Raw genomic sequence first — 15417 nt, forward strand, 5'->3', positions numbered from 1 at the left:
CACTTTGTTACTATAAATTTTTCAAAAAAACAAAAACAAAGCCACATAATTTGTTCCCCTTTCTTTAGTTGAATCTATAAAAATGCCTAATGTTTGACAGGCATAAAATAGTATTTTTTTTACCATTAAGGTGATTCTCAAAGAGCTATTAGCTAAAACTTGGCATATCTACTGTAACTACTGTTTTCTCACGTTTTGTGCAGCATATCCTTATATTTCTTAATTTGAGAACTGGACAAGTGTCGGAAAAACAATGAAGTAGCATACCTAAAAAGCAAAGACCTGAGACAGCACCTAAGAGATTCATCAGGCCCTTCATTTGATCTATGTTCTTCAGTGATGATCTCAGTGGATTTGTTACATTTGCTCTCCGGAAGAATGGCGAGAAAAGGCTGAAGTATGCCAGATTACACAAGTACTGGGCTGAACATTAGTGGTAACAGGTCTTGTGGAGTGATGAATCTAAATTCTTAATTTTTAATTCAAGTCATTGTCAGCAGTGCTTCCACGATTAGTCGACTAGTCACAATTACGTCGACTATCAAAATCGTCGACAACTAATTTAATAGTCGACGCGTCGTTTGAAGATCCCAAAAGACGCAGGAATAAGTAGTAGGATTTAAGAGTGTAATAACGGACTGAAACAGAATATAGCAGCACTGCATGTACAAGGATGCCAGCTGCCGTTAAACCCCGAAGAAGAAGAAGCAGTAGTGTCCAGTATCGTAGCTGTGACCCAATTAAGAAACCGCATCCTCCTGTGCTCCCATTTGTTGGCCGATTATGTTACAGCGACACGACGAAAACTGTACAAATTCGAAGACTCCGACAAAAACCCACTGCCGTCTTTTGCTACTCAGGTTAAACATGATATATAAGTCACTTACATAACTTAAAAATGTTATTTTTTGGCTTTTTTTTTCAGTATTTTATTTGTTCCTGAGTAAATCAGTCTGGCTGAGATTGAAGTTATAGTTTTTACACAGCTGAATAAACATCAAGCAGACAACTCAGAAGTGTGAGATGCTCGAGAATATACTCCGGTGTCCTGTTATATTTTAGATAGCAAGGAGTTTATTAAACTCCACCGAAACAATCTGCAAATTTCATTAAAATTTAATAAACGATCATCTTGTCTTTATTTTTAGTTAGCACATACCGTAAACACTTAAAGCTGTAAGCTAATGATAGTTATATAAGAGCAGATGCTGGTGCAATTAGCTGTATGTTTTACATCCAATGGACGCATGATCTGATTAGTCGACTAATCGCAAAAATAATCGGTGACCAGTCAACTATCAAAATAATCGTTTGTGGCAGCCCTAATTGTCAGTATGTACAGAGGGCAGGAGAGGTACAACAGTGAGTCTGCAGCTATGTGTAAAATACAGTAGAGTCTCTGTCATGGTTTGGGGCTGTTTTATCCAGTGATGCTGGTCAGAAATGACACATTGAATGCCTTTTTGCAGAAAAGTACCATCAGGTTTTGATCCACCAAGCTAGCTTGAATAGTAAATCTCTTCTTTCCTTTATACTGTGTATTTCCATTTATCTTTGCACATGTTTTAATGCTTTCCCAAAATGTTAAATTATTCTCTTACGGTTAAGAAGTGCAGCAAAGAGGCTATAAGAGTATTGTATAGATATAATATATGTTAGAGTGATATATAGAGTATTAGTTTTGGTCTTTTAATGGAATTTGTTGATAGAAATAAAAGGTCAGTATTATCAGCTTTTTTCCTTTAAGTGCAAATAAACACACCTGATTAGGACATTCTTCATAGCATCAATTCGGTGAGTTCAGGTTTTATGATCATCTAATTTTAGCAGTGGTAAGATATTGTGCCCCCCAGCTGTGTGGAGTCTTTCATAAACTGTTTATGCTGAGTCTGAGTCTGCAGAGGGTCCCGGTGATGTGGAAGACATCATGCCTCGTCCCTGTACCAAAGTGGCCCCCAGGATTACAGGCCCGTGGCACTGACCTCCCACATCATGAAGACCCTGGAAAGGCTCATCCTGGACCAGCTGCGACCCATAGTAAGACCACATCTGGATCCCCTTCAGTTCGCTTATCAGCCTCGTCTCGGAACAGAGGACGCCATCATCTACCTGCTCAATCGTGTCTACACCCATCTGGACCAGCCGGCGAGCACTGTGAGGGTCATGTTTTTTGACTTTTCCAGTGCTTTCAACACCATCAGGCCGACCCTCCTGGGTGATAAGTTAGCAGCGATGCAGGTGGATGCTTCTCTGGTGTCCTGGATTGTTGATTACCTGACAGGAAGACCACAATATGTACGTCTCCCACAGTGTGTGTCTGACAAGGTGATTAGCAACACAGGGGCACCACAGGGGACTGTCCTCTCCCCCTTCCTCTTCACCCTCTACACCACAGACTTCAGCCACTGCACAGAGACCTGCCATCTTCAGAAGTTTTCTGATGACTCTGCGGTGGTTGGATGCATCAGCAGGGATGATGAGACAGAGTACCGGGCTGTGGTCGACTCCTTTGTCACGTGGTGTGAGCAGAATCATCTGCAGCTCAACGTGGCAAAGACCAAGGAACTGATCGTGGACTTCAGGAAGACCAGGAAACACTTGACCCCTGTTTCAATCCAGGGGGTCAGTGTTGACATTGTGGAGGACTATAAATACCTTGGAGTACACATTGACAATAAACTGGACTGGGCTAAAAACACCACAGCACTTTACAGGAAGGGCCAGAGTCGTCTCTATTTTTTGAGGCGACTGAGGTCCTTCAACATCTGCCAGAAAATGCTGAGGATTTTCTATGAGTCTGTTGTGGCCAGTGCGATCCTCTATGCTGTTGCATGCTGGGGGAGCAGGCTGAGGGTCGCAGATGCCAACAGACTTAATAAACTGATCCGTAAGGCCAGCAATGTTGTGGGGATGGAGCTGGACTCCCTCAAGGTGGTGTCGGAGAGGCGGATGCTGTCCAAGATAAAGACAATGTTGGATAACACCTCCCACCCACTCCATGACATGTTGGTCAGTCACAGGAGCTCGTTCAGTGAGAGACTGAGATTACCGAAAAGCACCACTGAACGACACAGGAAATCATTCCTGCCTGTGGCCATCTCCCTGTACAACTCATCCACTTAACACACTGTTTGCTGCTACAACTACACGTTTCTTTTCCAAATATTTATTTATAAGTGACTTATGTATGTATGTATGTATGTATGTATGTATATATATGTATATATTGTACTATTCTTAGTTAGCGTATTGTCTGTCTTGTCTTAATGTTGGTTTAAAATGGAGCACTGTAACAAAAAATAATTTCCGCCAGGGATCAATAAAGTATTCTGATTCTGATATTGCTGGAAGATGTCTTGGCTATTGATAGCAAAGTAAACTTGGCTCTTGCTTTGGGTAGCTGGCACAGATTTCACCCTGCTCCAAGTTTCTCCTATAAGAGCTTAAGGCAACATATTATGCCATGCATTCACCCCAACTGACCTTCCACTGAATAATTTACACTTTTTACTCTGACTTTGCACTGTTGGACTCTTATGAATTTGTTTTGTTGATATTTTTGGTAAAAAAAAAAAAAAGGCAGATATGGTATCCAGATTTTCTAATCTTTACAGTATATGTCACTCCACTCTGAAGACTCAATTACATATTGACTCATTTTAAGCCCAAATTGCGCATGGGCTTGGTACAGTCCATGCCAGTGGAGTTAATTGTCCTTCAAAGTCTGCTTCAGTCACAACTATCTTTGTCTGCTGAAATGAACACAGACAGAAACAAAATCAAAAAGCAAGAAAAAGCAGTAGGGGAGCAGTAGGGGACAGGGACAGGAAAAAAGGGAGAACAGCTTGAAAAGGTGGTAAACAATTTCATGCAAATAAAGGGTGAACAATAGGTGAGCTTTCAGTTTCTCCCCCTCCCTCTGTCGCTCTGCCTCTCTCACTCACACAGCCAGGGCAGAGCTTTTTGACAGGGATAAAGCAGGGAGAGGGCTCTCTCTCTCTCTCTCTCTCTCTCTTTTTTCTTTTTTTTACAGACTATTGAATGCTCTTTGAAGCATTCCCAAAAGGTTGATCCTATTCAGAGAAAGGTTTCCTATTTCTCTGATGCTCTTCAATAATTCATCGTCCTTTTTATGGTTTGGTCTAAGCATTGGGAGGATTACCTAAACCTGGCTTCATATGAATAATATCATTGTGATATTCTCCATCCAGAGCACTGCATCCACAGTGCAGTGGGTATTGGAGATAGATTAAAAAACAGAGTTTAGGCATCAAGCCTACAACAGAAAGAGTTCATGCATCCTCACGGATGGCCAGGAGACAGAGAGAAAGGGAAATGTTAGGCATCAAATGCGCAGTGAATTGAATTCTGTGTTTTTCATTGATCTTCTCCATAGGTCAAAAGGCATTTTTTTGTGAAAGAACACAAAGAAAAAAGGAATGTGAGAGGGCATTTACATGCCAGATTTGGGAATATTTTACATATACATTTCATCCATATAAAAGAGCCAGCTCAGCTTAATGTCATAAGTCAGACATTGGGATTCATTTACACTTATACAGTCCAGATAATTCATGGCAGTTCTGCTGCAGTGTACTTAAGGAAACCTTTAGTTTGAGCTTACAATTTGAAAACACGAATGGCACGACAGATGTATACTGCTGCAGTTTAAAATTCTACTGACAGAACAAAACCTGATAGCGTTGTGAAATGGTCATAACAGAGAAGCTAACCATCTGGGATTCTGGATTAAACCCCAGGCAAGAGGAAAGACAAAGGGCAAAAATAAAGAAATGAAAGGTTATTCCCTCTGTTCAAAATAGGACCACTACCCACGCATACGCGCAAACTGTTCGCCTACGCTTATAAGTAAGTTCAAGGGGCAATGGTGAGATCCTTCCAAACAAATACAAAAAAAAATCTCCACACATTTTATTCAAAACACATGTTCAAATTATGAACACGCACTATATAAATGTTAAACCATACATAACCATATATGCATTAACCATTCATCACATGCAAAGACAGACTGGGATCATACCATTATGTGAAAGAAGGAAGGAGGAGCAGATGCTCCCAAGACAGCAAGTGCAGTGGTACAGGCCAGGTACACAGGGAGATGAGGGAACCAGATTTAAGTGCAAGTGTGTTGGAAAAAAATGAGAAAATGTGGGAAAATGTAAAATGAGCTGCATCTAGCTGCATTTCAATGATGCGGAATTACTTTCTGGAGCTCAGTGAATTCTAGCATCGTACTGCGATAGGATGTCATCGGTGCAACAAGTCCGGTCATGAAATTTCTTCATCATTGAACATTCCACAGTCAACTGTTGATGACATTATTGCAAAGTGTAAACAATTAGGAACAATAAGCCATGTGGTAGGCCACATAAAATCACAGAGCGATCAGTGGATGCTGGAGTACATAGTGTGCAGAGATCACCAACTTTTTGCAGAGTCACAAGCTACAGACTTCCAAACTTCATGCGACCCACAGTTTACCTCAAGAACAGCGCATATAAAGCTTCATGGTATGGGTTTCCATCATCAACACAATGCAAAGCGTTTGATGCAGTGGTGTAAAACACATGATCACTGGAGTCTAGAGCAGTGGAGACAAATCAGTGTAAAGTATAGCGAAGAAGAGATTATGGTGTGTGTTTGTTTTTTAAGGAGTTGGGTTTGGAAAAAAATGAAAGTAAAGGTGATCACATAGCAGACATTCTAATATCTGGTGCTCTCAGGACATTAAAGAATATTGCTGTTCCAGAAACACTTAGAGTAGTAAGTAGTACTAAGTCAGCAGCTTCATGTCATTTTCCCACCCAATAACCAGCAGAATTCTCCAATTATAGTAGCAGTCAGTTTAAAGATACGCGGCTCCTGACTCATGTGTTCTATGTTGGTCAATAATTACAGATTTACTCAATCAACATTAATGCAATCAAAACAGAACAAGACCATCTCCATTTTGAAATGTGACAGCAAAAAATCATTACCTTTAAACTGATTCCCATCGTCTGAAATAAAACAGAAACCAGTTGCTTTTACTACAGACCTTCCCCACCCCTTCATGTGAAGCTGCTGACATTTTTGTTTCCACATTTTATCTTCATTTGCATAAAAATATGACTTGATATTAATTTCTACTATGGTCCTCTTTGTATTGCTGTACAACGCCCGTGTGTGTGTGTGTGTGTGTGTGTGTGTGTGCCTAGCATTGGCTGGCTGTGTGATGGTCTATACAATCCTGCTCCAGTGTCAGCTTTAGTGACTGTGTGATAAACTACACTGCAGCAAGACTTGTCATCCCATGCAGACAAAGTGTGACAAGGCAGTTTGCTGTCAGGAAGAGCCACACTGTATACGTGTGTGTGTGTGTGTGTGTGTGTGTGTGTGTGTGTGTGTGTGTCTCTATGAACCTCAGCATCTGTGTGTGTTCTTTTTAATGAGTCCTTATGAGAAAGTTGTGGAAGAAAGACTTTGGAGGAAGGAAAAAAAAGGGGACATTGCTCCCCGATGTTTCACATTATAATTTTAGGGTTAATGGACTATTTCAACATTGGACTGCCTGTTATATTGCAGCTTCAGTTGTTTTGTTGTTTCCTCACACAGTGAGCTCTTGTAAAATGTCATTTAATGAGCATGATATAATAAATAAATTGATGAAGTGAAGGAAATCTATGTTCTCCCCTTGGAATAGCGTAAATTACTATAAATCATTAGTTTGCTGAAAAAGTAATCTTGTACTGTTAATACAGCTATGGAGGTCACAGTGTGAGGGTATAGTGGTCTTTTCTCCTATATGTTTTATTTCTAATAATGTTTAAGTCTCATCACTCACCTAAGCTGACCAGCAGGCAGGCCTTCCAGAAATGTGACTAGGAATTAGTATAGGGTTCGGGGTGTTTATGTGTGAGTGTGAGTCTGTCAGTCATTCTTCAGCAGGAATATAAAGCTGATGAGCTCAGCTGTGACAGCATTGTCACTTTGCTCGGGTCTGCAGTGGAGAATCTATGGGAGCAGTGGGTCACATTAGAATCAGAGCTGGACTGACTTTGCCTTATCCAATGAATGACATGGCTGATGCAGAAAGATAATTACAGCTCAGAAGTCAGTGCCAATAGGCATGGCAGGAGGACAATGGCACCTCGGAATAAAGGTTTTTAAACAATGAGGTATATTCATAACACTTCTGCATTGTGCCACTTTTTTTGCAAATACAAAATATCTAAAATAAACACGGGCATAAATGTTGGCTTGTTTTTATAAACATAATATTGTAGCTTTATGCCAAAACCTGTACATATATCCTAAGAATATGTTAACATTCGAGATGAAACTCTCATCAAATTTGTGAGCAACAAAGCTGCAGCTCTACTGAGTCATTTGTTGGTAGAGTTCACTTCTCACTTTTTTCCCTCTGCCTTAGAAAGAACATTACGTTCTAGATTAATGTGACCAGGTGACTTCGTAAGTTAACTCTGTTTGACTCTAGCTTGTTTCATCACTTTGGGACCACAACTGAAGCGAGCAACCAAAGGGTCCCAGAAGCAACATATAGAGCAGTCATTACTCCAGCAGTGGAGGACCACAGAATACAACATACATACAAACTGAACTAAGTGCATGACCAAGGGTTGCAGATTTTAAGAAGCAGTATTCTTCACTGTCCTGTATACTAATAGAGATTTGACCTATATGCTTGTCCGGTGTTACAGGGCCAGTGTTTGAACACCAAACAGACTGAAGACTTTAGATCTAGTTGTAGGGGTCTAGTGGTAGAACTGGTAAGAGGTTGTGGAAAGCCCAACTTGCTGAATATATGTGTGTGCCTGGGAGGCAACCCTAGCAAGGAGGGAGAAACCTTTTATCTATGGCTAATTTTTCTAACAAAGCCTGCTCTGTAAGAAACAACATTTTTGCCTATTACATTTCTGACTTGAGTGAAGAGTAGAATAGAAAAAAACGTGAGCTGATTTAGGGCAGTCTAAAGGCTAAGCTTTTTGCTATCAGAATAGCTTGAAGATAAGCTGGCTCATTATAGCAGTATATACGTGACAGGTGGGCAGCACAGTGGTTAACTCAGTTGCTTCACAGCAAGAAGTTTAAAGAAGTTGTGTTTTTAAAAGAACTACTAAAAATTATATTGTTCCAGCTGATTCTGTAGTTAGCTGTTAAGTATGCAACATACTTAACTCTCAGGCTCAAATTAAACTTTTTGTTGCTAATGCACAAACAAGTCCTGCAGTGGTACTTCTGAGTAAAAAAACTCATAAAATATGTATGTGGGGTAATCAGGTTGTTAGTTTTTAACTGTTGCAAATCTGCCTGGAGAGGGTTAACCACTATCCTTTGGTATGGAGGGTGACTTCAACAATTTTACTCATCATTGTGAGTTACATATTTTGGGGAATTCTTTATTATATGTAGCCAACAAAATGTTAATCTATTTTTAAGTAAGATTGTAAATTCTTTATTATAAGTTATTTGAATCAATACGGGAAGAAACTGCAGACTAGAACGATTGTTTTAGAGTCAAGTGAGTTTAAAAGAGCTCTGCACCCCACTCCTTATCTCTGTTTGAAGCTAATGGCTGATGTTGACATTCACCAGTGTGAGCATAGCGCACACACACACACAAATCCTCAAATGACTTGTAGCATCATGGATGATGTAGTTAACCTAGCGATACAGAATACATGGAATTTAAAATGAATTCCTATCTCTGATTCTGCTGTATTAGATTCTTTTTAAAAATTAAATGACCATTGTATACAGAAGGATTATAATACTGCAAAAAGCTTTTTTAAAGACTTACATGGTGTACTATTACGCTCAGTTCCAACTCCTTATTTTTATTCTAGCACTCCACTAGAGGAGCCTTGTGCGAGTGACTGTTCAGAATGTTCTTTATTTACCGTTTAACCCCCTCCTCTCTACCGTCAGGCCAGTTTTCTTCTGATTGGCTGACTCTCATAAACAGTAAGTTTTAACAGCAGGTAGCTGGGTTTCTGTTCCTCAGAGCCTGAGCTCTGTGCCCGGCATGATCTTGTTATGGATGACCAATCACACTGACACAGCTAGACAGAGCCAAGAGGAGAAAAACTGTCTGAAACTGAGCATTTAAAACAGTCTAAAGAACAAGCTGTTAGCTCACAGAGAAAACTTGCACATTAACCATGAGAATCAACAACTATAACAGCATATATAATAGAAAATAATAATGTAACACACGATACTTTGCCACTACTGAATGTAGAGAAAGTTAGGATCTTAGGCTTATGGTCTCTAGGAATCGACTAAGGAGCGAATGACACACAGCTAAAAGAACAGTCAACATTTATTCAAAACAAAACCAAAAACAGTCATTCAACAGTTCACAACAGTTCCAATTGTCCATATTTGTCAGTCTGTGTATTCAGTTTTAGAGTTCAGAGTTCAGTGTTCAGAGTTCTTTTCAGTCTTTTCAGTTCAGGTGTGTGAGTGTGTGTGTATAGTGTTAATGTTAGTAGTACTACCCGGGTAGTGTATTGTTCTGAGATCTCATAAGCTTATCTGTCAAGAAGTAACGCAGTTGTCACTTCTAAGTAGGCTGGAAATCTTTCCTGCATCGCAGCTGGGGATCCGGAATCCTGGCTCGCAACTTTAGACTCCAACAAAAAAACCAACCTGCACAGGGCAGTGAACATATTTTACATGAATATCATATAACAACTTAATCAACACTAGTGACCAAATGTCTCTCACTCTTTGTATATAACGACTTAATGCAATCAATAATAAAATTAATCAAAGAACCTTAAAACAATTTCCACATCATACAAATTTAACTCAAATCTCATATTTTGTGAACAGCAGTCACATCAATCCAATGAATTGAGAGAATGTACATTACTGATGCACGAGGAAAGTGCAAAACGTGGTCGCAGTACTATTTAGCCAAAGACTGCTCATATTTATCATCTCATTACAATAAATAAAACTTACCTACTAGCTTCCAAAGAAATATTTCCGATTGGCTTAAAACATTCACAAGTGAAGAAATAAAAAGATAATACAGCACTTAAAAGGAACACATGAAATTTACATTATACTGAGCTAACGATTAGCTTGCTATGCTAGCGCAGTTAGTCAACTCACCGGAAATGAACAAAAAACACAAAAACAGAGGTACATCAGCATCAACAAAAAGTGTCCGCGTTTCCCAACAAGCGGAAAAGTAAAATCCAATTTGTGTCTTCACACACAATCCTTGTTCAAGAAAAAGGTTAAGGAAAAACTCTGAGTAGCTCCGGCCAGCATACGTAGCCTTAGCGCTATTCTCCTTCTCTATAGTTCTCAACTCAAGTTCACAAGCACTAAACAATCTCATAGTGCCACCTACTGACATTCTTGGGGAACAGCAGTTCATTTTCATGAGGCAGATTTTAGGTGGGTTACATCCCTCCCCCCCTAAATGGGCATGCATCCCTGCATGACAGCAGTCACTTTAAATGGTTTTTACTCTACCAACACATGGGGAAGGGTTTGAGTCAAGGGCATGTGAAAAAACCTGATCAAGACTGTTTAAAAGAGAATGCATCACTAATGTTAAGGGATTTCCCAAGGTGTTGTAGGTTAGTCTGCTAGGTTCAGTCCTGTTCCTAGTTGACCGCCTGATTTCTCTTGTTTCTGGAGGTTTTTCATCTTTAGCAACTTCTGCCTCCAATCCATATCTATCACTCCTCTCTTTTCCATCCGACAACCCGGTTGTTTCAGTTTGGTACTGCTCCTGAGTTACGTCAATAACCTTTTCCAAAGGTTCAACATCATTTTCTGTAGCTGGATCTATATCAGCACATGAATCATGAACAGATGAATATTCCTCATTAACAATAACACCTGTTTCTTTCATTGGAGGGTCATTTCCAATGTCATTTCCACTAGAACCTTGAAGTGAACCATCGCCCTCATCCAGCTCCACGGGTGCAGAATGAAACTCCTTTACTGCAGGGTTTAGATCAGACTCGTCCCGGTCCACACTTTGTTCTGACACAGACTCAGTTGCTTTGGGGATTTCACTGACAGTAATGAAAGCCGGGTAATTGACTTCTTCGTAAACTACTGGAAAGTCATAATCCACAATGTCATTATCACCCAGATAATGATAGTCTCCTTCAACTTCAGAAAATGGATTCTCTTTGGAGGTGTCGCCTTTGGGTGTCTCTTTCTCTTGGCTTCCATGACTGGGTTCGATTGGTGCTGAGCATGACAGAAACCCACACGGTAACAGTAAGTCTCTATGCAGTGTCCTCTCAGGCCCATCTGACTTGAGTGGAGCAACAACATATACAGGAGAGTCATTGAGCTGTTTTACAACTTTGTAGACCGTCTGACTCCATCTGTCAGCTAGTTTGTGTTTCCCTCGTATTCCAACATTCTTGACAAGAACACGATCTCCAACCTCCAAGGTGGATTCTTTCACTTTTAGATCATATCTTGACTTATTGCGTAGGGCAGCTTTCTCGCTATGTTCCACAGCAAGTTTGTAACTTTCCTGTAGGCTTTCCCTGAGCTTCTTCACATATTCACTGTGAGTTACACTGTCCTGCCTACTCACATTAAGTCCAAAAGCCACATCAATTGGAAGATTTGGCTGTCTCCCAAACATGAGCTGATAGGGTGAATACCCAGTTGTGTCATTTTTTGTGCAATTGTAGGCGTGAGCCAATGGCTGCACATGATCACGCCATTTTAGTTTGTCGTCTTCTTGGAGTGTTCCAAGCATCCCTAGCAGTGTACGGTTAAACCGTTCTACTGGATTACCACGGGGATGATAGGGGGTTGTTCTTGATTTTTTTATGCCTAACATTTGGCATAAGTTTTTGATGACTGCAGATTCAAAATTACGGCCCTGATCACTATGCAACCGCTCTGGTATGCCATAGTGAATGATGAATTTGTCCCACAGGGCCTTGGCAACGGTCTTTTCCTTCTGGTCTGGAGTTGGCACTGCAACAGCAAACTTCGTAAAGTGATCCGTTATCACCAGAATATTCTTTGTTCCTCGGCTATCAGGTTCTAGAGACAAATAGTCCATGCACACCAACTCAAGTGGTCGACTGGTTTTAATATTTACCAGTGGGGCAGATTTCTCAGCTCTAGCCTTGCGGCGGATGCACCTTTCACATGTTCTGATTTTCATTTCAACATCTAGGAACATTCGGGGCCAAAAGAAACGTGTTCTCACAAGGTCAACAGTTCTTTCCAATCCCATGTGACCTACTGCATCATGAAGACTTTCAAGAGCTACTTCCCTGTACTCCTTCGGAAGCACTAGTTGAAAAAGAGTCTGGCCCTGGCTCACTCGTTTCCGGTACAAGACATTATCTATTAGGGACAACTGATCCTGTACTCTTAACATGAGTTGGACTTCCCTTTCCTCCTTTTGCCTAAGACGATAGGAAAGGCGTTTTCCTGTATGGACAAGGTCTATGACTCTGCTTATTATAGGGTCACGCCTTTGTTCTGCAGCCCAATCTTGTTGGGAGAGTTGAGGAAGAGTGCTAGTACCAGTCAGAATGTCGGCTTGAACAAACTCGTCAGGTATCGCACTTGCATCCACTGCCAAACACTCCACTGCAGCAGGTAAGTAGTGGCAGTAGTGGTAAGTAGTGTCAGGAGATATGTGTACTTGATGCTTCTCGCATACAGCTTTTAGAGCATCCTCTGGAAATGTTGCACTATTTCCCTCTTCCGTAAACTTTGCAATGAATTGCTTTACTCTCTCATCCTCAGCAGTTGTACTGTCATCAGTTTCAACAGAAACATGCGGCCGTCTCGATAATCCATCCGCATCCTGATTTCTTTTTCCGGCTCTGTACTGTATGTTGAAATTGAAATTCGACAAAGCAGCAAGCCATCGATGTCCAGTTGCATCAAGTTTAGCAGATGTTAACACGTAGGTCAGTGGGTTATTGTCAGTCATGACAGTGAAGTCAGCTCCATACAAATAATCAGCAAACTTGTCAGTAACTGCCCACTTCAACGCAAGAAATTCAAGTTTGTGAGTGGGGTACCTTCTTTCACAGTTAGACAGCCCTCTGCTAGCATAGGCAATGACTCTTAACCGACCATCTTCTTCCTGGTATAGGGCTGCACCAAGTCCATGTGAACTGGCATCGGTGTGTAAAACATAGGCTTTTCTGGGGTCAGCAAACCCAAGCACTGGTGCAGATGTCAACTTCTCAATGAGGGTCGTGAAAGCTTCCTCACATGAGGGAGTCCATTTCTCATTAAAAGGACTGTTCAAGTCGCCGTTTGACGGTGATTTGTGGTGTTTCAGCTTCCTGGCAGGGACATAACCAGCTGTCAAATCATTCAATGGCCTAGCAATTTTAGAATAGTCTTTGACAAACCTGCGATAATAGCCAGTGAAGCCTAAAAATGACTTCAGTTCTGACAGGTTTGTGGGTCTGGGCCATGTGGTGAGGGCAGATATTTTATCAGGATCAGTCTTCACTCCCTGTTCTGAGACAATGTGTCCTAAATACCTCACTGACTTTTGGAAAAAGTGACATTTCTCAGGTGAAAGTTTGAGACCAAATTCTTTTAGTCTGTTCAGAACTCACAGGAGCCTTTCTTCATGTTCCTCCAAAGTATTGGAGAACACTATAAGATCATCAAGAAAGACCAGTACTTCCTTGAGGTTCATGGAGCCCATGCATTTCTCCATAACTCTTTGAAAAGTGCTTGGAGCATTAGTGACTCCTTGGGGCATCCTGTTGAATTCCCAAAACCCCATGGGTGTGACAAAAGCCGTCTTGTGTTTATCCTCTTCTTCCACCTCTACCTGGTAATATCCAGACTTTAAATCCATAACAGAAAACCATTTGGATCCTGACAGAGCTGTAAATGCCTCTTCTATATTGGGCAAGGCATAAGCGTCTTTGATCGTCTGGTTGTTCAACTTTCTGTAATCCACACAAAGGCGGATCTGCCCATTTTTCTTTTTCACAACTACAATTGGTGAAGCAAATGGACTCTCGGACTCTCTAATAATGTTGCTGTTGCACAGCTGCTCCAAATGAAGGCGGACAGCTTCATAATCAGAGGGATGAATGGGCCTTGGCCTTTGTTTAAAAGGCGTTGGATCAGAGAGCCGAATCTTGTGTCTCACCACTGTGGTGTGACCATAATCAAGTTCACCCCTAGCAAAAACATCAGACACGGAATTCAGCTTCTCGGCGATCCTGTCTTTCCACTCGTTTGACAGGGGTGAGTCACCAAAATCGAACTGGATTTTGTCACTTGGTTGTACTTCGTGGGTGGTGTAACACTGAGCATGTTTCTGCTCTGAACTTCCAGTTCGATTCATACATTCAGACCTCGCAGGAGAAACTGAAAGTGGGACAGATATCGCTGCCAAAGGACGGTGAGCTGGCAGAATGATATCATGCGTTGTCTCATTTTTTAGGAGAATGGGAACTTTGAAGGATGTCTGTCGTGGCTTTGACATTACATAGCTGGAAAATATCAAGCCACCTGGTAGGCTGGACTGGCTGTGGGGTTCGACTAGAAGAGTGGATCCAGGGCCTGCACAGACATTTCTGACACGACCATTTAAGGCTATTTTCTGACCAGCTGGAATTACTAAGTTGGTTTTACATTGTGACTTGACTGTCCCCACAAAACTATCAGTTTTTGTTTTACTTCTGTAGATAGCATGCAAATGTCTAATGAGAGGGGCGTAAGCACAATGCTCAGGAATGGTCATTTGCTCATTGAAGTCCTCATACAAGACGTCAAGGGCATTTGTACCAATGAGGACTGGAATTTCCGAATTTGCTCTGTGATCTGGGACAATTAAAGCTAGAATAGTTACAACTTTGTCCTTCCCCGTGAAACTCTGTGGGAAAGTGATGTCAACTTCAATGTACCCAAGATAAGGGACAATTTGGCCTGCAGCACCTTCAACCTCTAACAGATCATTTAATGGCAAAAGAGGATGAGAAGGTAAGTGGGTCAACTGAAATGATTTTGAAATTGTGGTAACCTGAGACCCTGAATCAATGAGGCAACCATGTGATAGTTCCCCAATCTTAACCTCTGCAAGAGATCTTGATCCAACTAATCTATTTGGAAGGTGATTCGGAATGGATTCAGCATGTTGTTGTTTACTTTGACATCTCTGTTCTGACTTGGGACTATTGTGAATGTTCTTGGTTCCCGTATGTCCCCTTACCGGAACCTGCTCCAGTTTAAAGCTTGACCCTGCTGCTGGGCTTTCCATTCTTCCTGTCTGGCTTTTAGTTCTTTGTACTTTTGATCAACCACAGCCTTGTTTATAGCAAGGCTATGTGGCCGTCTTCACCGCACCTAAAACAGAACCAAGCCTTGGGCTCAGCTCTCACTTGGGTTCGTGGTGGAATT

At 41.2% G+C, this 15417-nt stretch overlaps 1 long non-coding RNA gene across 1 annotated transcript; it reads right to left on the bottom strand.

Annotated features, from left to right (window-relative positions):
- Positions 1–9328: 9328 nt before the first annotated feature.
- LOC146708424 (uncharacterized) lies at positions 9329–11236 on the bottom strand. The gene is made up of 2 exons (XR_014920955.1): positions 10147–11236; positions 9329–9675 (listed from the first exon to the last, which is right to left on the bottom strand). It is a non-coding gene; the product is annotated as an uncharacterized LOC146708424 (long non-coding RNA).
- Between the last annotated feature and the right edge of the window lie 4181 nt (positions 11237–15417).

This window comes from Copadichromis virginalis, linkage group LG6, assembly GCF_057382275.1.
Source record: "Copadichromis virginalis isolate Kocher_CV1m ecotype Utaka linkage group LG6, C_Virginalis_male_GT1.1, whole genome shotgun sequence".
In the NCBI taxonomy this organism is placed as follows: Eukaryota; Metazoa; Chordata; class Actinopteri; order Cichliformes; family Cichlidae; genus Copadichromis; species Copadichromis virginalis.